General features: G+C 38.5%; 1 long non-coding RNA gene across 1 annotated transcript; it reads right to left on the reverse strand.

Moving 5' to 3' along the window:
- Positions 1-5793: 5793 nt before the first annotated feature.
- On the reverse strand, positions 5794-16444 carry LOC108375638 (uncharacterized). The gene is made up of 3 exons (XR_001849190.1): positions 16432-16444; positions 16039-16041; positions 5794-5897 (listed from the first exon to the last, which is right to left on the reverse strand). It is a non-coding gene; the product is annotated as an uncharacterized LOC108375638 (long non-coding RNA).
- Positions 16445-21780: the final 5336 nt, after the last annotated feature.

Consider the following 21780-nt stretch of genomic DNA (forward strand, 5'->3'; position numbering starts at 1 on the left):
CCTGCCACGAGCTCAAAAAGCATACAGCAACGGAAAGTCGGTCGAACCCGCCGTGTAAAGTCGACTTTGGAAGCTCTCGTACATAAGGATTCCAAGGAGGATGTTTTTTTCGAGTTCGAGTGGGCTTTTAACAATGCCCTTCTGGGATCAATTATAATATATATAATTTTTGGTTGCTCTTCATAAGCGTTTGTTGTGTAACGTTTCATACGTAAAAGAATTTAAGGGTTTATTGAAACGAAGATTGCTGTTTAGTCAGGTGTTGCTTTAAAGTATATCCGTCTTAGTCATATTTTTTTTTTTTGCAGATTAATCAGTCGATCTTCATGTCTGCTTCAAACATGAACATGCTGATTGATCTGCATACTGGAAGAGGATTCCTCGTGATCACCTGCCACGAGCTCAAAAAGCATACAGCAACGGAAAGTCGGTCGAACCCGCCGTGTAAAGTCGACTTTGGAAGCTCTCGTACATAAGGATTCCAAGGAGGATGTTTTTTTCGAGTTCGAGTGGGCTTTTAACAATGCCCTTCTGGGATCAATTATAATATATATAATTTTTGGTTGCTCTTCATAAGCGTTTGTTGTGTAACGTTTCATACGTAAAAGAATTTAAGGGTTTATTGAAACGAAGATTGCTGTTTAGTCAGGTGTTGCTTTAAAGTATATCCGTCTTAGTCATATTTTTTTTTTGCAGATTAATCAGTCGATCTTCATGTCTGCTTCAAACATGAACATGCTGATTGATCTGCATACTGGAAAGAGGATTCCTCGTGATCACCTGCCACGAGCTCAAAAAGCATACAGCAACGGAAAATCGGTCGAACCCGCCCTGTGAAGTCGACTTTGGAAGCTCTCCTACACAAAGACTCCAAGGAGGATGTTTTTTTCGAGTTCGAGTGGGCTTTTAACAATGCCTTTCTGGGATCAATTATCAAATCCCTTACTCAGCTTCGGGTTAAAACCGACATCGTTGGGCTCAAATCGCATGCCCCGTAGCAGAGCTCTTGCGGCGGATTGGAGTAATGCCATCATCCGGCATAAGGTAAACATGAGCGCGCCACAGGGTGTTGTCCCCTTAACCCCTCTTTGGACTGTGGTCGTTAACGACCTGCTCGAGGTACTAGCCAGTAAAGACTACTGGATGATTGGCTATGCAGTTGACGTAGCAATTTTAGTGAGGTAAATTTATAGCTAGCCTCCACGATTTGATCAAAGCGGTCTTGAACTGACTGGTGACTAAGTGGGTTGTGCTCGCGGCTCGTTCAGCTTTCGAAAAAGTATGTGACACTCCACGCGACTCTAGTGCAGGGGTGTCTACAATGAGCTGCTGATGCAGAGACGGCTTTGGTCAGACTTAGGGGCACGGGGAGCTTATTTCATTCAGGATTTGCACTCTTTGCAATTCTTCGAAACTTTGCTGTGTTCCTGATAACACGTTTTGCAGTTAACTTCGCTGTTTATGGTTTGGCAAGGATACGATACTCCCGAGTCGGTATCATCAAAAAAATATTGTTTGACTACTTCCGGACTACTCTTTGGCAGATGACACTGTTCGATGAGTACTCACAAGGTAAGACTAAATTTGCGAGGCTGTGGTTTAAACACCTTGAGTCGCAAAACTCATCTAGTCCTAAGGAACTCTGCGGGACAGACATCTGCCGTCTGGAAAACTTCGTTCTTGGCAAGCGTAGTGAAATCCCAGGTTCATGGGGGCAAATTGATTAATCAAGATTGTTGTAGATCGATTAATCGATCTCGGGAGATAACAAGTGGTCAACAGTTTTTGGCTCGAACTCACAATGGGGTGCCAACTCAATTCGTTAAGTCGATGAATTGGGTAATCAAAGATAAATGATTAAACAATATTTGTTTATGTAAACCGCTAGGAAAAGAGATCATCATTTTGACGTCTTATATCATGATAATATGTGAACGACTGAGTAAGTGAGTGTTTGAGGACGATTTTTGCATTTTCGCACAAAAACAATTGGACGTATTTCAATGAGATTTGGGACACGCGATATGTAGGTTACGATCGGGATTAACATGTGGATATTCTTTGGAGAGTGTTGCCACCTTTTTCAAGAGCTAAAATCAATTATTTAAAGTGTTAATTAAATATTCAGCATTGTGGGTGTCAAAAGAAAGGGATATAAAAACGATTTTTTTTCGAAATAGCTTTAAATAGGGTTGCTACCTGTTTAAAATATTGCAATTAATTAAAATAACAAGTTAAATGAAATGGGAGAGGTTAATTAAAGCTTCGAAAGTAGTTTTTAGTAGGGTTGACACCTGTTTTGAGTTCAAAATCACCTTAACAAGTTAAATGAAATATTTTATATGCCAATCGAATAAACGAGAGTTCTACGAAGCACAGGGTTGCCGTTTGTTTTGAAATCCAAGCTCAATTTATTTAACAAGTTAAATGAAATATTTTAATATGGCTGTCAAACGAACGAGATTTAAGCAAGCTTTATTTCTATAATATTTTTGAAGAGGGTTGCCACCTCCTTTAAAATTCTAGATCAATATTGTTAACAAGAAATATTTTAGTATATGCAGGTGTACAACGACGTGATTTAAGCAAGTTTTATTTGTGAAATATTTTTGAAGGGGTTAATTAACAAATTTCATGAAATTTTTCAATACATATTGGTATCCAACGGGAGAGATTTAAGAAAAGTCTAGTTTGGAAATATTTTTAATTTGCTTAGATATGCAAAATAAATTTAATTAACAAGTAAAATGAAATATTTTAATATTGGTTTCAAACGAGTGTGGTTTAAGAAAGGTTTCATTCGCAATTTTTTTGACGATGGTTGCCACCGGTTTAGAAATTCAACGTAAACATAACTAAATAGGGAAATGAAACATTTTAACAAGGGTATCAAACAAGAGAGTTTTAATTAAGTTTTACATGTATGTATATATATTTTTTTGGAGATGGTTGCAACCTCTTTAGAAATTCAAAGTTATTTTATTAAGTTGAATGAATTATTTTAATAGGGGTCAAACGAGAGAGATTTAAGTTAGCTGTATTTCTAAAATTCCTTTGCAGCTTTATTTTAAAAGTATGTTTGTAGGTTTTTATTTTGGCAGATTCAATTTTGAAATATTTTTGAAGGCATTGCACCAATTTAAAAGTTCCAGTTCTATTTAATGAGAGATTTACAGGTCTATTCTTCGCTGGTAATAAAAAGTTTGTAACCGGTAAATATTTAAACCCCTTATCGCATTCTGTGCATATTTTAGTTGGAAAGCATTTGCCCATATTTCAAAAATTTATTAGATGAACCTTTTCTGTTTATATTAAACAAAATCAATTTGGCATTGATATACAACTACAATGATATTCTTACATATAAAGACTATATACGACAGATTAATTTTTCTTTACACTAAAACGGCTGAATAAGTTAAAATTTGGCACAAACATTCACCATATCCTGGGACATAATTTTCGTCCCAGAATTCTTTTGAAAGGCAAATATCGATACTAGCTCGATTAAGGTCATAAAAGGAAAAGCATCAAAATGATCACTGGCACTGCTCTATAGCATTTGGTACAAGAGCTGTAATATTGGACAGCATAACCCTAAACCATACATACATATATCACGCGGACGGGGCCGCGGGCAACAGCTAGTTGTAAAGCATATCTAGCATATCAGGAAACAATTTGCTGTTGCGTGAGCGATAACGCTTTCAATAATCAGCTTGATGTCGATTTTTAAATTTTATGATGATACTTAATTGGTAAATATCATCGAGCAATATATAATTTTTTATCAAAAGATCTTAGGTTTGCTCAAGCAAGTAAATTTATAGACTATATGACTTCTTGACAAGGCATTATTGTGGCAAGAAAATTAATTTGAATTACGAATGTCAATCAGAAGCTAATCCCATTTAAGTGCACCTGCAAGCCTTATGTCATTGACTTACTCAAATGAAATTCACTAACCCTTACCTCCTATATCTTACATATATATTTATATATGTATGTACATGCACAGATATAGCTACTTATCAACGTCGCATTAATTTATACATAGGAACTGCACAGGTACATACGTACTTTCATACCTAAGAACATACATATCTACCTGGCTATCTGCAGTACTTAGGCAACCACCAACGAAATGGCTGGCGATTAGTTAAAAATTTTGCAGCACTCCTACAAAAAAAAATCACTGCCAATTGACATGACACTACTACTTACGAGTATGTCCCATTGTACAGTCGTTTGTCACCACCACCAGACGCCGCAAAAAATGCACGCTGTGTGGTTGGCGCCAAAGTTAAATACCATAAACTCATCACGTAAAAATAAAAGAAGTTTTAATGTACCTACTACCTGTGCGATAGAGAGAGATATGGCAAGAAAAAGTGGTGGCGTGATAATGGACTGCAAAAAAATAAAAAAATTATGCAAGTCATTTGTGTAAAGTTGCCGACTTTTCTGGTAAAGGNATTAATGGACTGCAAAAAAAATAAAAATTATGCAAGTCATTTGTGTAAAGTTGCCGACTTTTCTGGTAAAGGTGGTGAAGGAAAATCTAAGATTTTTTAAACATTTTGAATAATTACTAGAAGTCTTGATAGGTATTTTTTATATGTATTATTTGTAATCGCAAAAGTGTAACTACTTTCCATATAACATAACCCAGACACAGCGATATTGAAAACTAAAAAAAAATCTCAAAATAATTTAGTGTGATTGTAGAACATATTTAACTCAACTTAATTCTTAAATACAATTTCACTTTTTAAACGGGTTGCAACGCTATTCTAAAATATTATGGAAATAAAGATCTCTTTCTTCGTTTAAAATATCGCGAAAATAATCTAAAATCTGGCATACAGTCAGCGTCAATATATTCATACCCTGACGTTTTGACGATTTTATTTACTTATATTTTCCATAACAAATTTTTCAATTTTTTTTTTAAATATAGTTTATTCAACAGCAAAAACCACAAGAATCATTTTTTTAATTTCATAAATAACTCGCGAAATTGCAAGAAATACCAAGGAATTTTAAATTTTTTGAATTCGATTTTTTAGAAAAATTTTGAGTAGGCAGTTTTGTAGCCCATTAAATTTAAGTATGAATTGCAAGTTTTGAATCGCTAAAAATTACCGTTGATTTTTGATTTTTTTTGTTTTGTTGAAGGTGTTGAGCATTTTCTAACAAATAAAAAAAGATTTTGTTAATTTTTCTAAGAAATCGAATTGAAAAATTGAAATATTCTTCGTGTTTCTTACATTTTCCAGAGTGTTATTAATCCAGCTTATAAGTTGTTCTATTTCTTCGGCGTTTTAGCTTCATTACTAGCCACACAATTTCAATGAAATCGGTATTAGGTACCAAATTGATGCAGAAGATATATTGGTAAGAATGTGATCTTTAGGCCCAAAGAAATCATAGGTTAGGTGAGGTTAGGAGGGCGTGTGTGGAATAATCCATAATTTCACTCGGAGACGGAATTGTCCTTTGTGAGTGCCCACTTTTAGTGAGTGTCAGGAGGAGACACGTACCTAAATCGAAAGAGTAGTTTTAAGTCATTATTTTACTGAACCAATTGTTATCCCTGTTGCAGACTGTTGAAGAAGAGTGAACCCAAGTGCTTGAGTCGCTTTGTCTGTAGACCAGGACATCGACACTGATAGTGGACTCGTCCTCATTGGTGCTATAGCACAGTGTCCTTTGATGACGCCGGTAAGGACTCTTACTGCAGATCGATTGAGTTTCAGTACGACCCTTGCCTTTTTCCTACTCAGCCGCGGCAACAAAAATCTTGTGGTCTCACAGTCTTCCACAAGTCATTCGTCACGGCCAAGGTGTAGTCATTAATTTTCCTAACGTGATCACTAAACGGTGGTAGTACGGAGCTATCTCTGAGCCACATCTAGCCATCTCATCAGCCTACTCCGGGAACTCAGCAACAAATTTCCATACAATTTCCGATTTTACTATTCGAAATCGCATTGCTTCAGTGCTGCTGCTTGACTGTCGACAAACAGTGCCTTTGTCTTCTGGAACTCCACTAAGTAGAAGACTAGCCGCCCTCTTTATAGCGTAGATCTTCGCTTGGTAGACACTGCAGTCGTTCGCCTTCGAGTAGACACCAGCTCCGGTTCTTTGTTTTATCTATGAACCGTCAGTGTAGATGGATATACCTCCCTCTGCTACTGATAGTCTTGCATCCCATTTTTCTTTAGTCGGGAACCTAATAGGTATCTTCGTATTGAGGTTCCAAACAAGCGTAATGTAATCAGTGCTGAGTTCTATGTCAGCGTTAACTCCATTTAGCCGGCCCCCTCTCATTTCATTCGGTATTCACTACTTTTTATTGCTTTATGGAGTTCTCGCCTTTAAGAAATTGCTAGATAGTGTTGCACTAGCTAGGATGGTAGAGTGCATACAGCGGGCTGCCCCTACGTCGGAATTTTTTCTACTTAATTAGATTTAGAAGGATACTAGGCCATAGTTTTATTGCAGATACCCCCGAAACGTTATCACCGCACAAGGAACGGGTGTGAGCATGGTGATTATGGCATTCGCAATTACAAGATGGATGGGACGGTATTAAATGAGCTACCTAAACCTGCAGAGCTACAGTTCTCGCTTTCACTGGGGGTTTCTAAAAAATACAGTCACAAACTCAATGCTGAGGGATTCGAATAATCAGTATTCGATGTAATTGATTTAAAATTTTCAATATATGAAGAATCGCAGAGCAGAGTGAATATCTCTGTACGTCTTCGAAGAATAAGTAATGACAACTCGCAAGAGGTCCAACGGTGGTTCTGAAAAAGTCGCGTAATTGTCCTGAAGTGATCTCGAAACGGTCTCTTACTATTCCCAAAATGATTTGAACTAGTCCCGAAATGGTTCTGCAACAGTCGTGGACTATCCCCGAAATCAATTAGAAATAGTCATAAAAATAGTCCCGACATGGTCTTCAAGTAGCTCCGAAACAGGTCCCGGAATTATACTGAATTAGGACAGAAACGGTCCTGAACATGCCCCGAAACGGTCGAAAAGGTCAGGAACTAGTCTCGAAATGGTCCTGCAACAGTGGTGCATTATTCCAAAATGGTCAGCCCGGTCCCGAAACGATACCGAATTAGGCCAGAAACGATCCTGAACAGACCCCGAAACGGCCGAAAAGGTCGTGCACTTGTACCGAAATGATCTCAAAGAAGTCTTAAAACGATCCAGTCCCATAATGATGCTGAGCTAGTCCCAAAATTGGCCTAAAATAATGCTGAACTATTCTTGAAATTGTCCCTAACTACATAGTCCCCCAGATTACTCACACTCAACGCAGCATTCCGACGGCGCATAAATAAACGTAACATATGTACATGCATATGTGCGCATGCACTTGTTTTTTTTTTATGCACAAGTTGTGCTGCGATGCGAGACTCACTCCAATTCCAGCAGCATTGCTCCCGCCAACAACCACAAAGGTGTGACATTCAATGGCGGCAACGCACTGAGGCAACCAACCATGCGGCATTGAACGAAACGTGCTGGTCATGCAATTCAACCAGCTGGAGGTATTTTACGTACAAATATATGCATGCAGTCGGATAGGCATATGGGTACTAAATGCCTGCATGAAGTCTCCAGTCGACTGCTTGGCTCCTCTTAAGCGCTTCGGCTGCTGGCTTGCCTGTCTAAAGTGCGTTCCCATGTAAATTAGTGTGATTTTATTTGATTGTCTTTGGCGGGGGGGTTTGCTTTGCTTTAAAGGCTTGTTTGTAGTTGTTGTTGTTGTTGTTGGTGGTGGTGGTGCTGGNGTGCACAAGTTGTGCTGCGATGCGAGACTCACTCCAATTCCAGCAGCATTGCTCCCGCCAACAAGCACAAAGGTGTGACATTCAATGGCGGCAACGCACTGAGGCAACCAACCATGCGGCACTGAACGAAACGTGCTGGTCATGCAATTCAACCAGCTGGAGGTATTTTACGTACAAATATATGCATGCAGTCGGATAGGCATATGGGTACTAAATGCCTGCATGAAGTCTCCAGTCGACTGCTTGGCTCCTCTTAAGCGCTTCGGCTGCTGGCTTGCCTGTCTAAAGTGCGTTCCCATGTAAATTAGTGTGATTTTATTTGATTGTCTTTGGCGGGGGGGTTTGCTTTGCTTTAAAGGCTTGTTTGTAGTTGTTGTTGTTGTTGTTGGTGGTGGTGGTGCTGGTGTATCGACGGATTTGTTATTTATAGTACAAAAACGTGTATTGTGTAGTGCGTTTTTTTTTTGTTGCCACTTTTTCGAAATGCCTTCATGTCGTTGTGTGTGATGCTCTAGAAGGGTTAAGGGATTAAGTATGCAACAGGAATGAAAGGATCTCCCAAAAATTTTGTTTGAGATTAATTAAATTTATGTAAAGTAACAAAGAAATAAAAAAAAGATAAGAAGTTTTTATAATGTACATATGTATGTATGTCTGTTTGTATGCAATTTAAGGCAAGTGAATCACTGCTTTTAATTTTATCAAATGCTCAATATGTCTGCTTCCGAGATATAAGAACCATCGCTCTTACAATACATTTTCCTTACCTGACTTATGAGATCCTTAGGAAATTGAATGCCGCCGCCTTAACCAATTAGCTTTAGGGATTATAATATCGACCACCAGAAATGATTAATAATTGGAATCTAATATGCCCGCCATTTAATCAATCAACAAATTACCGAAAATCGAATTAAATGCAACCCACTAGATAAAAGAGTTCGTGGTAGGCACGAAGGACAGTCGTTCATTAAAGTACCCATTCACCATTGGGCCGATCTGGATATTGTTCCGTAACAGAGACTCAGAGAGGATGTCTACGATAACCGCTCAGAGTGCCTTCCTGAGAGATATAGGTACTCTCTTCACTGTAAACCCTGAAGCTATACGCGGGATACGTTGCACAACAGCGAATCCTAGTTGGCTTGAGGGAGGCATTTCATTACGGGCAGCCAATGACGCATTGATGTGTAAACATCTTAGCCCTCGGTATGCGTAAAATTTTCGTTAACCCAGCAGAAAATCTTTAATTGCTTCTTGGTGTGTACAAATTAACATTTCTGGCCTAGTTTGGGATCATTTTGGCACCTGTTCAGGATCACTGCGGGACTAGTTAAAGAGAATTTGGGAACAATTCGTGTCCAGTTCTGACCATTTTTAACCAGTTAGGGACCCATTTCGGACACGCTATGTGACTAGTTTAGGACCATTTGAAACTAACTCAAGGCTTTTTCAGGACTAGTTCCGAACCTTTACGGGACCACTTTGGGGTATGCCAAGTCCATTTCGTGACTTATTCTAGATAATTTCAGGACCATTTTGGGCTATGTCAGCACCATTTCGAGACGTATTCTCGATCATTTAGGTTAATTTCGGGACCAGATCAAGTCCATTTCGCAACTGTTTCAAGTCTAGTTGATAACCATTTAGCGCCTAGCTCAGGACTATGTCAGGACCCTTTCGGGACTAGTTGGGGCCATTTCAGGGGAATTTTGGTACTAGCTCGGGATCATTGACGGACGATAAGGGACCATTACGGACCAGCTCTAAATATAACAACAGATTTACACAGTCGCGGTTGGTTGGAATTTTTTGTGACAGAACTTTAAACTTTTTAGAATTACATATCCCTGGTAATGACGTTAGACGCCAGCGAATCTAGCTAGGGCTAGGAAGTTCATACATAGAGCTACCGAACGATTTGAACGTTTTTCAAGAATACAGAGACATACAAAATATTATAAAGAATTTAAAAGGTTCAACTTTTCACCTTTGAGAGTAAAACAAATGCGAAAAAATTTCAACTCGCAAAAAATATAACACGCGTTGAGAATCTGGCAAGTCACTTAAAGTTACGAAAGTAATATAGTTACACAAAGAAATTTACACGAAAAAACTGCGCGCTAAACGAAGCTATAATGGAAGTCTCGCAAAAAAATACTAAATTGCTTGCAGCACTTCAAAAAAATTATGAACGCCTTTCTGACACTTGCAGATCGTGCATATGCCGTGCAGGCTGTGTATGTTTGTAGCTGTCAATTTTGGCAATTATTTCATATTTTCTACATTCTCGAACATACGGCCATTTGTCACATTACACTGGCCATTTAACCTGACTGGCTGACTGGTTGACTGACTGACTGACTGAGTGAGTGAATGGAGTGCCAGTGGCGACTACATACATACCTGGCAATTTCCACTCGAGTATGCTATCAACAGCTGACAATGGGGGAACAAAAGAAAAAAAAAACCCGACATAAAAAATTGGTATAAATTGCACATTTTAAAGTCCATTAAAAGAGGAGACAAATAATTATTTACAACCGCATCACCCGAAAATTCCAATACCAATTAAGTGAGAAAAAAACGACAGAAGTGAGGTAAAGGCGGCAGGCGGAGTAATGAGAAGAAAAAATGGCAAAAACTCGAAAACTCGACGAATGAGCAGCTGGGACAATTATGTATTTCCATTATTTTTATTTTTTTTTTTTTGCCTGAGTACCGTTGGACATTCGATAGCAGTTTGCAGATCAGGTGCGCAGCGAGCAACCAAGTTGGAGACATGCGGTCGAGGTCATCGGGCAGGTTGCGTGCGTGGAGTTCGATCATTTAAGCGCCTGACGGTGCGGAAAGTGATTTTAATTGCCCTTAAGACGGGCGGCTGTGACTGTGAGAAGCACAGAAAGAGACAGGCAGATTGAAAGGGCCTGCTGCCACTTCGACGGACTGTGAGTCAACATAATTTTGCGTTGGCAAATTAATTTACAAAATTTCAAAAATGTGTCCTCGTCGCAAAATTCTGCATACCGCTTTTGAGAAGCGGCAGTCAAGTGAAGGTGACACTTGAAAACTTCAAAAAAGAAAAGAAGGGGCATCAGAAAAATATATATGTATGTATACTTAAGCAGTAGATACATACATACAGTATTGGCCATATCTATAGCACCCCCCCATTTCAAAGTGATATTGTTTGCCACTTAAATATGTTTAATTATTAATTTTTAAGAATTTTCAATTAAAATGCAGTTCATTCTCTAACAAAACCCATATAAACACAAGTTTTAAACTTTGCAAAAGACTACGCAAAAATTCAAAAATTTTTCACCTAAATTTAAAAATTCAATTTTAGTCAAACAATGTGCAAGTTTCAAGTTGGTTAAAAATTACCGTTGATTTTTTAGATTTTTTTTGTCGCATTTGCTTTCATATAACGAATAAACACAATTTATTTTTATATGAAAGAAACCCGCCACAACCGCGAAAAAAATTCTAAAAAATCAACGGTGATCTTTAGGCAATTGAAACTTGCACATTGTTAGACTAAAATTGAATGGGCTACAAAACTGCGTACTCAAAAAATTTCTAACACATCTGAGAAAAAAGCTTGAAATTTAGGTGATTTTTTTGCATTTTTCGTAGTCTTTTACAAAGTTTAAAACTTGGGTTTATATGGATTTGTTAGAGAATGAATTGTATTTTAATTGAAAATTCCTAAAAATAAATAAATAAACATGAGTGGGAAACAGTAACACTTTGAAATGGGGGTGTTGCTATTGTATTGGCCAATACTGTATATGTGTACATAAGTACATAAAATCAACAAAAATGTGCTAAAACTGAGTTGAAACTGAAATTGAAATGAAATGAAAGCACCTGACAAAAATGACCGCACGCAGTAGTTATTAAATTTGTGACGCAGGACAAGAGGATGCAGCAGCAGGCGAGTGCATAGACACAGCAGATGATCCAAAGTGAGCCAAAATGAACGAAAATGTAGGTAAGTAGTTGAGCAGTCAATTGGCATGCAAGGCAATAAGCAACTGCCGAGCAGTTGTCGCAGCAGCATGTGGCATGCCACAGTAGAAGAAGCAGCAGCAGCAGTCAGATACATGTATGCTCGTAATGTTGCGGCACACACCTTTCGATTGACACCAGTCAACCAGCTATGCAGCCAGCCAGCCATCCAGCCAGCCATGCATGCAACGTGCTCAGGTTGCCGAGGAGCAGCTACATACATAGTCAAGTGGTTGTGGTGGTGGTGAGTCAGTCTGTTAGGCAGTCAACCTGCTGAGTGGCACCGGAATTTACGGGTAAAATGAGCATAAAACAGAAAATCAAAAAAAATAAAAACCCCAACAGGTAAAAAACAGAGCTAAATGGGTGCAACAGCAACAATAATAAAAACAATAACAAAGCAAAGGCAACAAGAATGGCATGAAAGCTGTTCATCAGCAGCACGCAAATGTAGCAGCAACAACATATACATACATATGCAGCAGCCAAGTAGCACACAAGTTCACATACATCAGGGGCCCAGTCAAAAAGTCAACAGACCAAGAGCCAACAGCCAGCAGTCAGCAGCCCACCAGCCAACGTAGAGCGAGCGAGCCACTCAAACAGCCGGCCGGCCACCAGCAGGAGTAAGAGCAGCAGTCATCTTGAATGAAGGTGGCTGGCTGGCTGGCTGGCAGCATTCAGAAGGAGCTAAAAGAACAAAATAAAAATACGCGCCAACATTGGCAAATTAGTTGTAGTGGCAACAGTGTAGAGGGTATTGCGGTTACAACACGAACTCTGCTAAACAGTGCACCTCACATCGACTGTAGAATCTTTCAGACTTTTGCTCGCTGCACTGCTCATTTACTGACTACTTGCCATCACCGCCTGCCTGCCTGCCTGACTGCCTAAACAAAATCGTCTTCTGCTGTCTGCCGGCTGCTGATTGCGCTGGTATGCGGTGGCATGTGTCACTGGGAAAAAACAACCTGCCGGTTAGCCTGCAGGTTGCAGTTGCCGCGGCTGCGGTTGATGGTCGATTCGCGTTTAATACGGGCGCCGTTGGCGCTGCAGCTAAGCAAGCCAGTCAGCATTTTGACGACAACAAACGCATCTGTTGCGGGGCGATAATGACGGCGGTGGTCGTGCGGTCCTTCTGAATTCCAGCATTTTGTGGTGGTTATCGTCACAATTGGCAGCGGTTGGTCGCTGGTTGTTGTTGCTGTGTGCTGCAGCGGTTGAAAAGGCGTGTGATGTGTGTCCTTGGCGCGTTACAACTAGCACACCTTCGCGATTTAGTAGGTGCGAGGGATTGCAGGGTTGCCAAGGGGTAAAGAAAAAATACGTTTCTCGGTTTAATAAAATTTCGGGAACTGATAATTTTAGCTTTGAAAATAGCTTAAGTCTTTACTACTGACTAATTATACGGACTTCAGTAATATGTGTACATTTTTCGGCTACTCCGAATAACTCTGAAAACAGTTTTTTTTTAATTGACCGCTGAAACGCATTAAACTGTATAGGAACGCTGCAGGTATGTAGCTGAAATCGGTTTTCTGATAGTTATTCAGTTTTTATTGGGGCTTCGTTGATAAGACGTAAAACGCTAAGCTTAGTAAATACCGGTAAATCAAGATATTAAATGCGCAAGTAATCCAGTAGTTTTTCTGCAACTCCGAATTACTCCGAAAAAACTCCGAAACATTTATTTTGCTAGATACACAGAATTTACAAATAGCTCTGCAAACATTGTTATCAAATGTTTCACATTTGCACTAAAAAGGCAAATTATGTTTCAGAAAAGCTTACCAAACACGTGTATGCTACAACTCCGAATTACTCCGAAAAACTTCTACACTTTATTTTGAGGCACAGTTTTAACCAAACACTGAACTGAAAGTTCAGTATGTCAAAATACTACAATGTAGGTATAGGTAACCGTAATAAAGAAAACTGCGATCCATTATCTCATTAAGAAAGCTTCATGGTTTGGCATAGCTTGCCAAATTTCGTTAGAAAACAAATCGGTTTAAATTAAACCAACTGTCGTGCGCCACCGAATTTTTTAACAAATGCACCTACAAACCCTACCCGATACAGTGCAAAAGTATTCCCATGACGTTCATTGTGACATACCTCTATGTTTTGCATTTTGCTGGCATTACCTTAATCTTGGGCTGAAGCCACCGAACGACCACACCATAGCCGGTCCCTCGTGCTTTCAGCCCTGACATACAGTGTTTTAATTGGGTGGGGGAAGGGCTACCGCGCCTCGAATGTGGTTTGCCCCAGACTTAACCGAGCAAACATTACTTTGGGTTTCAAACTCGGTGATGCTAAATATCATTGATTAAGCTACAGTACAAGGTTCCCTTATGCAGAGAAGGAATGTGTAAAGACTACGGTAAATATGTAACCGAATATTTCATTGCATAATTGAATAATAATGGCAACCCTACAAATAAAATGTTACACAAGTTACATTGCAAGTGTGTACATTAGTCATTGAATGTAAGTTGTAAGTGCGCATGCAACTTGTCATTTGGAGCGATAAGGTGTCGATGATAATACGAGTACTGTTGAGGTCTCTCGTTACCTCTGCAAAAACGTAGCGAATTTATTTTGTGGCGTAGTTGAGGTTGATTAACGAAATGTCTGTATGTGCCAGTGTTGCCAGGTTATTGCAGTAGTTTACCCCCAAGGGCATGCCATTTTGCTCTAGATTTTCCTTTCGTACCCCTAAATTTATTTATTTGGAATGTATTGTAATTTTATTTTTTCAATATCAATTATAGATAGTGAGTACACATTTCTGAGGGATTAGATTTTTCATTTAAACTAACTCTAGGTATTATTTGTCTAACTAGCCCTAGTTGTTATTTGTCTTTTGGCACCAAAACCTAATGACATATTTACATATACATACTTACATACATAGGTTTGCGTTGGCGTTGGTAGCTGGATTTGTAGATATAGTCTTAAAAATATATAACGGATTACCACAAAAAATGCTTTTTGAATTTCCTCTAGACGCATTTTCTGTCCTCTAAAGCTTTCTCCTAAATATTTGGTCCCCCTACATTTATCCTTGTCCAAAGTCTCTAAATCTAGGGGGAGAACCTTTGATCTGGCAACACTGATATGTGCATATATATACATATCTATGAGGTTTGTTATTGCTGTTCACTGCTGCCACAAATTCTACATCTTAGCAATTACAATTTGCATTTACATGAAGTAAATTAATTGTTGCAAGGGAAGGAAAATAAGGAAGTACAACGGGAAGAAAGGAAGCTTGAAGGAGGTTATCTCTTTTGATTTTGTTACACTTATGTTTATGTGGGTTGTAGAAATGAATAAACAATTATAGGAGCAACAGAAATATGCAATTATAGAGCTACTAAATGTGTGTGTGTACTAGTGGAGACTGTGGTATGTAGTGGAAATTAGTAAGCTTACAATCAGCCCAGTCTGTCCAGTCGGAAAACGAGGAGCGCTTCTCAAAAAAAAAGTTTTGAAGCAGCGGTTTTACAGTAAGGCCTTCTCTCTCGGAGCGGTATTAGAAGATCTTAGAATATTTTCACTTTTAAAGGTAGAAGAGAATGTGTTGCAAACCAGCAATCGAAGTCAAACAAATATCTTCGAAAAGCCCCAGCAAACATTTGGAGTCATAAATGAGTCGTCTTAAGGAGTACTATTGGGAGCCTTTACGCTCATAATGAGCTCATTTAAGAGTCCGAAATGAAGTTGTTCTCCTTCCTCCGAAGGTCGACTTATATGAGCTTAAATTCATACAGCAAATGAGCCTCAATATGAGTCATAAATATTGGACTCTTATTAGTCTTATATATGGCTCATTTTGGACTCTTTTAAGAAATTTTTTGGCCTCATATGTATATAAAGCATTCCAGACTCTTTTTGAGGCTTTTAAATAACTTTTATTGGCCTCGTAAATTGCTACTTTTGAACTCTTATTTTAGTTTGTTTGAGCCTTATTGCCCGTTCTCTTTGACTCTTAGTTTTGAAAGTTATATTTCTTACCCACCCAAGACTCCTTTCGGAGCCTGGCCAGGGCGGAGAGTGCCGCCTTTCATATGTCACAGAAAGGCTTTGAGTGGATGAAAAGGGTTGATGCTCTTTTCTTTGCCAGGTTAGGTTAATCTGGCCGGCGTTGAGCCGCACATAGACCGGTAGGTCATTACCGTTGTCAGTTCGAGCTCGTCGTTACGCGCTAAAGTAGACATCACAAATTATATCGACGATCTGTGCATATTTCAGTAGAGCTCTCAGTTCTACTATTGAGATGTCCTCTAACTTCTTGAATTGGCAGGCTCCCAATCATTTAAGTCGTGTTTTTATCAATGCAGAACATCGGCAGAGAAGATGATCCCAGGTCTACCTGGCCTCCCACTAAAGATCCTTCCTGAAACCATTTTTTGTAACTGCCTTAATTGCCGCCTGACTGTCTACGTAAAGGTTTACTTTTGAGGTGATTGTCGTTTCGGTGTAGGCTAGCTCTGCTGCCATCCTTATTGTAAAACCTTTGCTTGAAATATGCTCCAATGGTCAACTAACCTTACTGCTCTCCCGACGTTCAGTTCCCGGAAGTATATCCCAGAACCTTCTCCACTGGCTCGAGGTATGAGGAATTTTTTGCGGAATTTCACCATACCAAAGCGCCATAGAGTAGTATTGGTCTGGCTATTGCATGAGGGCAGCTGAGAGAGCTGAAGTGACTCCCAACATTCCTTTGCAGGCTGATATAGAGTGTTGCTGGCCTTCTTCACTATCTCCTTAACATTGCGCTTCCACAGCAGCTCTTCTATCAAAGACAACTCCCAAATACTTTGTGTGGGCTTCAATTGTCAGCTCGATGCTACCTAGCTTGGGGGGTCTCCACACTGGAACCTTATATCTTAATGTGAAGAGTATAAGGTCTGGTTTGTCTGCGTTAAACCTTAGCCCTGCTCGGGATGCCCATAGAACCCATACTCGATTGGTCAGACGAAGTGTTCAGGTTATTAAGGCACTCCTTACAAGTTTAGATTGACTGTCAGTCGAGATCGCGATATTGTGATTTCTGTAGTATTATAGGCTGTAAAATGAACATCTTTTTTCCAATAGATTCCCAGTTCTCGACCTCGGCCCAACTACACCTTACCCGGTACGCTCTTCAGTTCATGGGCCATCAGTGTACCAGGTAATCATGTTTTGGTTTATCCGAGATATCTCTATTAGGCCTGCCTAGCTTTTGAACCGAATGTCGATCTGATGATACCAGTTATCCTTAGGAATGCCCTTTCCGCCTGAACCTCTGTCCGAATATGAAGAAGCGTAGAGTTTAGTAGATCCTCCAACGATGCGATTGGACAAGTTATCATAGCTCCAGTTATGCATACACATGCCAGCCTTTGCATTTTGGTGGGTGCTTTGATTGTCACATGTTGTGCATTTCTATCGACCCAGATGCAGGCGCCATAAGCTATTATGGGTCGTGCTATCGCCGCATAGGTCAACCTTAGTATTTTTGGGAAGCATTCCCAATTGATGGAGACATCGCGCTGGCATCTTCAACGCGTTCCAGGCCACAAATGGGGCTGATGGGGTTTTGTACGAGATGTCAGGACATGGAAGAAGCGTTTAGTGAGGGCCTCGAAATATGGGTACATAGATTCCGATGATCGCGGGCCCACCAAGATCAAATAAGAAACTGACGAAATTCACGAAAAAATTAAGTATACAACTGTGTACCTCTCTTTTTTAGCATTTTTCTCAAATTATTATTATTTTTTATTGAATTAAAGCAAATACATTTAATCCGGCTTATGTCAGAAATCAGTGCTTAAATTTTCAAAGGTACAATGCGCAAGCACTTAGCGCGGCTACACACTGTGTGTGTGTGAAGTCTTCCGGCGAAGAGACGAGCACCGATCGCAAGGCATGCCTATCTCATTAGCAGCCAACAGCAGTAACAACCAATGCTGATGGCGAAGCAGTCAAGGTGGCGACGGCGGCGGCGGCGTTGATCACAAAAAGGCAATAAAATTTCAACGAAATAAGCAGTCGAATAAGGGAAATTAAATCGACAAAATATAAAATGAAAAAACTAAATCGATTGAAGGCAAACGTATAAAAACACCTGCGGCAAAATTACAACAATAACGACTGGGGCAATAAGACTAAGCGAAATGAGGCGACTTGAATGTGAAATGTTTAATGGTCATTGGAAGGTGTAAAATGTTAAAAAGGAAGCCTTAACGCATGCTCACATACATATGAAAACGAGTAAGAAGAAGAACGGAAACTAGAAGCCGCTAAAACAGCGGCGGTGTCGGTCGGTTGAGTGAGGCTGAGTTGAGTTGAGCCTTAAAAGGATTTCGTAATACATTCGCAAGGCGACAATGAGGCACTTAAACAGAGTGCGGCGGATAAAACGCCGAGGTCGATAGTTTGTTAAACTTTTTTTTTTTGCTTAGCTTCACCATTTTTTTCTTTGCCTTTATCAATTGTTGTTATTTCAACATCCAATAATAATCTTTAGATTTTCAACCGCTTTCAATTGTTGAAACATTTGAACTGCCTGATTGCCTGACTACTTTGGTAACAAAACGGATTTTAGTTTTTACTTACTTACTTACTTGTTGCTTTGATGTACCTTTATTTTGATTGGAATGTCTGAACGTGTCGTCGTTTTTCTAGACAATCCAATATTTATTTTATTTTTATTTTTATTTTTTTTTGGAGCGCAAATCAAAGTCGGTGGCATAAGTTAGTAGATATGTATAGCGCACTACCAGAATTGGTGCGACAATCAGTAGCGCCCGCGTGCGTTTTAGCAACAGCAACAGCTCAAATTGGTTGGTTGGTTGGTGTTAAATGCCTACATTCGACAGGATACAAGCCAAGTCAGCCAACACCTTAGTGAGTGCTACGCAACGCAAAAAAATGTTACAATCAATACCAATGAGATGTCATTAACACCTTGGTTGTGTTTTAGGTGAAGTGTTTGAGGCCAACAAGAAATGTGATTGTGCCATATGGTTGGTTGGGGAAGTCATAAGTGGACTGCGAGGAATCGGGTGGCAATAGCTATCATGTGGCGATTATGGTGTGGAACGACAACTATTAGAGAACAGTGTTTTCATTAAGTGGATAAAATGTTAATTTTCAATCATTTAGCAGATATCTTTTTCTGAAATTCCCATCCCTTCCAATCGCTTGCAGTGCGTTCATATCCCTTCCAATGCCGTCCTATCCCTTTCAGTGCCTTCCTATCCCTTCCAATGTGTTTCATAGCCCAGTTAATAGAACAACGCTAATCAATTTCGATATTAGAGTTGCCAAAGAAATAAATTTGAAATTCGAAATGGGTGAATATCGATGGTCCACATAAATCCAGTATACATAAGACTTATTTGAGATGAAATCCTTTAACTGCTTAATTAATGAGCATTCATCAAGAATTGTCGTTATTATGGTAAATTGTAAATCACCATAATGCAATGAGCTCAGGGGTTCTGATGGTTGATATTACTGTAGTAACTTGACTTTAACCCGCCCTGCAGATCTCAATCTCGTTGTCTCCGAATGAAAGTTTTACGCATTGTGAAAGTAGCGATGTGATTTGTTGGACCAATCGTAACACACAGAAGTTCGATATAGTACTCAATGGTGCGGCGTGTCGAAGTAATTGGACATGCAAGGTATTTCTTCTCACTAAACGATGCAGATCGCGGATTCCACTTTTGTTTCAGTTGTTAATGAGCTGGTTCCTCCTGAGGTCGTCTCAAATCTGAACACTGAAAGTACAATGTCGAAGAATTTAAACTATCTTCGAAGCAATCGAACCATTTCGGTTACATGAAATGCCTCTATTTTAAGCTCATTTTTATTTAAATTTTTAGATTTTATATTTTATAAAAGATATTTCTTAATTTCACTCAACTGTGAGAAATTGAGTTTATTACTTCTTTTTTTTTCTAAATTTAACTTTTTTCTTTTTTTTTCTTTTTCGCTTTAATTTTTTTTCTTAATTTTTTTCCAATTTTTAGTTTTTATTCTTTTTAAAAGAATGTTTTTTTTTTAATTTGATTTAATTTTTAGGAACTTATTTTAGTTTGCTGTTTTTGGAATAAATTTGCTTTTCTTTTTGATGTTCAATTTTATTAAATTTTTAGATTCTATATTTTATAAGACATTTTTAAATTTCACTTAATTTTTAGAAATTTATTTTACTTATTCTTTTTTTAAATTTAATTTATTTTCTTTTGAGATTTAGATTTTATTGTTTTAGAGAGAAAAATTTATGTAATTTTTTATTTCATTTCATTTTTACGATCTTATTTTATTTTGTGTTTTTAATGTTTTTTTTTTTTTAATTTTTGGATTTTGTTTTACAATTAAAAATATTTTACTATAATTTTTAAGTACTATTTTCTTCTTTTTTGATTTAATTTTTACTTCTTCTAATTTAATACTTAGATTTGGTTATAAAAAGAAAAAAAGAAATTTTTTTAAATTTCATATAATTAAAAAAAAAAATCTACGTATTTATTTTTGTTTAATTTTCCCTTTTTCATTAGTTTAAAAAAGAAAAAATACGTAAATTTTTTTAATTGAATTAAATTTTTAAAAAACTTATTGCTGAAAGGCGAACAGCATATCGCTTAGACTCCCCGTTAGCAGGTCTTTATAATAATTTATTTTAGTCTTTATTTTTTTTATTTTAAAAGACAAAAAAATATATATATTTTTCGATTTCATTTCATTTAGAAAAAAATTCCTCGTATGTATTTTTGTTTAGTTTTCTTTTTTTATTATTTTCAAAAAGAAATATAAATATATATTTTTTTGCTTTAAATAGCCAGATTCTGTATCGGTGACAAAAATTTCTTTATTGACAAAATTTTAACTTTTTCATATATTTTTTTCCGTAAAAAAATACTGTGGCAAGAATTTGTCACTGATGCAGAATAAGCCGTTAATTTCTAAAATAATAATTGCTGAAAGGCGAACAGCATAACGCAAAGACCTCCTCGTTAAGCAATCTTTCAATTCGTCTTTCGAAAGACAGTAACAAGTGGTGAGTTCAAACAGAGTTTCCAGAATCGCCCTGTTGGAAACTATTCAGTTATCTATCAGTTTTGAAACACTGTATAATTAAAGGCTATCTCTTTGATGGGCAAGCACATAAATACACGCCGGCTAGCTTCCAACGCTGCAGCCTGTTGTCCGCTTTTTTTGTCCCTATCAGTGGCCAATACAATCAATATCCAATTATCGGCGAAGAGGTTTAGCCGCTCGCAAAACTTATGGCATATTTGCGAGCTTTTATTCCCTCTTACATTGATTGGACATACATACTTACATATGTATGTATACAGAAGGACACCTTCGTTTGATTTTCAAGAAGATTTTTGCGTGGTTTTCACCCCATCGAAATTGGCGTCAGTTGTGTTTTACACACACACATTTCACACATTTGTCATAAAATAGTAGTTCGAATGCCACTGCCACTGATGTTTATGAGCACCCTGTATGTACTACGAGTATTTCTACTCATTAACTGTGTGTGTGTGTGCATTTGAATTTCCGCTTATTGCAAATACTATTTGTTGCCACTTAGCGCCGGTTGAGCGCGGTGATTTTGCAAAAATCCTCTCAAGTGCCACTTGAGTTTGCCTATTGTTCGCCATTGTCTAACGTCCGACGCCCCGCTGCCTACAAGCTGTGCAGCGCAAGTGCCAGCGACAACCAATGGAGCGACCGAACGACCGAACGACCGTTGGAACGACCTAATGCCATTAGTTGCCACTGGTGTTGGCCATTTGTTTGCTGTTGTTGCAGCATACAATATCCTCTTCTTAGCCGAATCGCGCTAATGCTGCACTACTGCAGGTAAGATATACAAATTAACCTGCTCCGAGCTGCAAACCAAGCAAACAGCCAGCCAGCCAGCTAAGTGCAACTT

Source organism: Rhagoletis zephyria, unplaced genomic scaffold (genome assembly GCF_001687245.7).
Source record: "Rhagoletis zephyria isolate East Lansing unplaced genomic scaffold, Rhagoletis_zephyria_1.1 Rzeph_scaffold_09249, whole genome shotgun sequence".
In the NCBI taxonomy this organism is placed as follows: Eukaryota; Metazoa; Arthropoda; class Insecta; order Diptera; family Tephritidae; genus Rhagoletis; species Rhagoletis zephyria.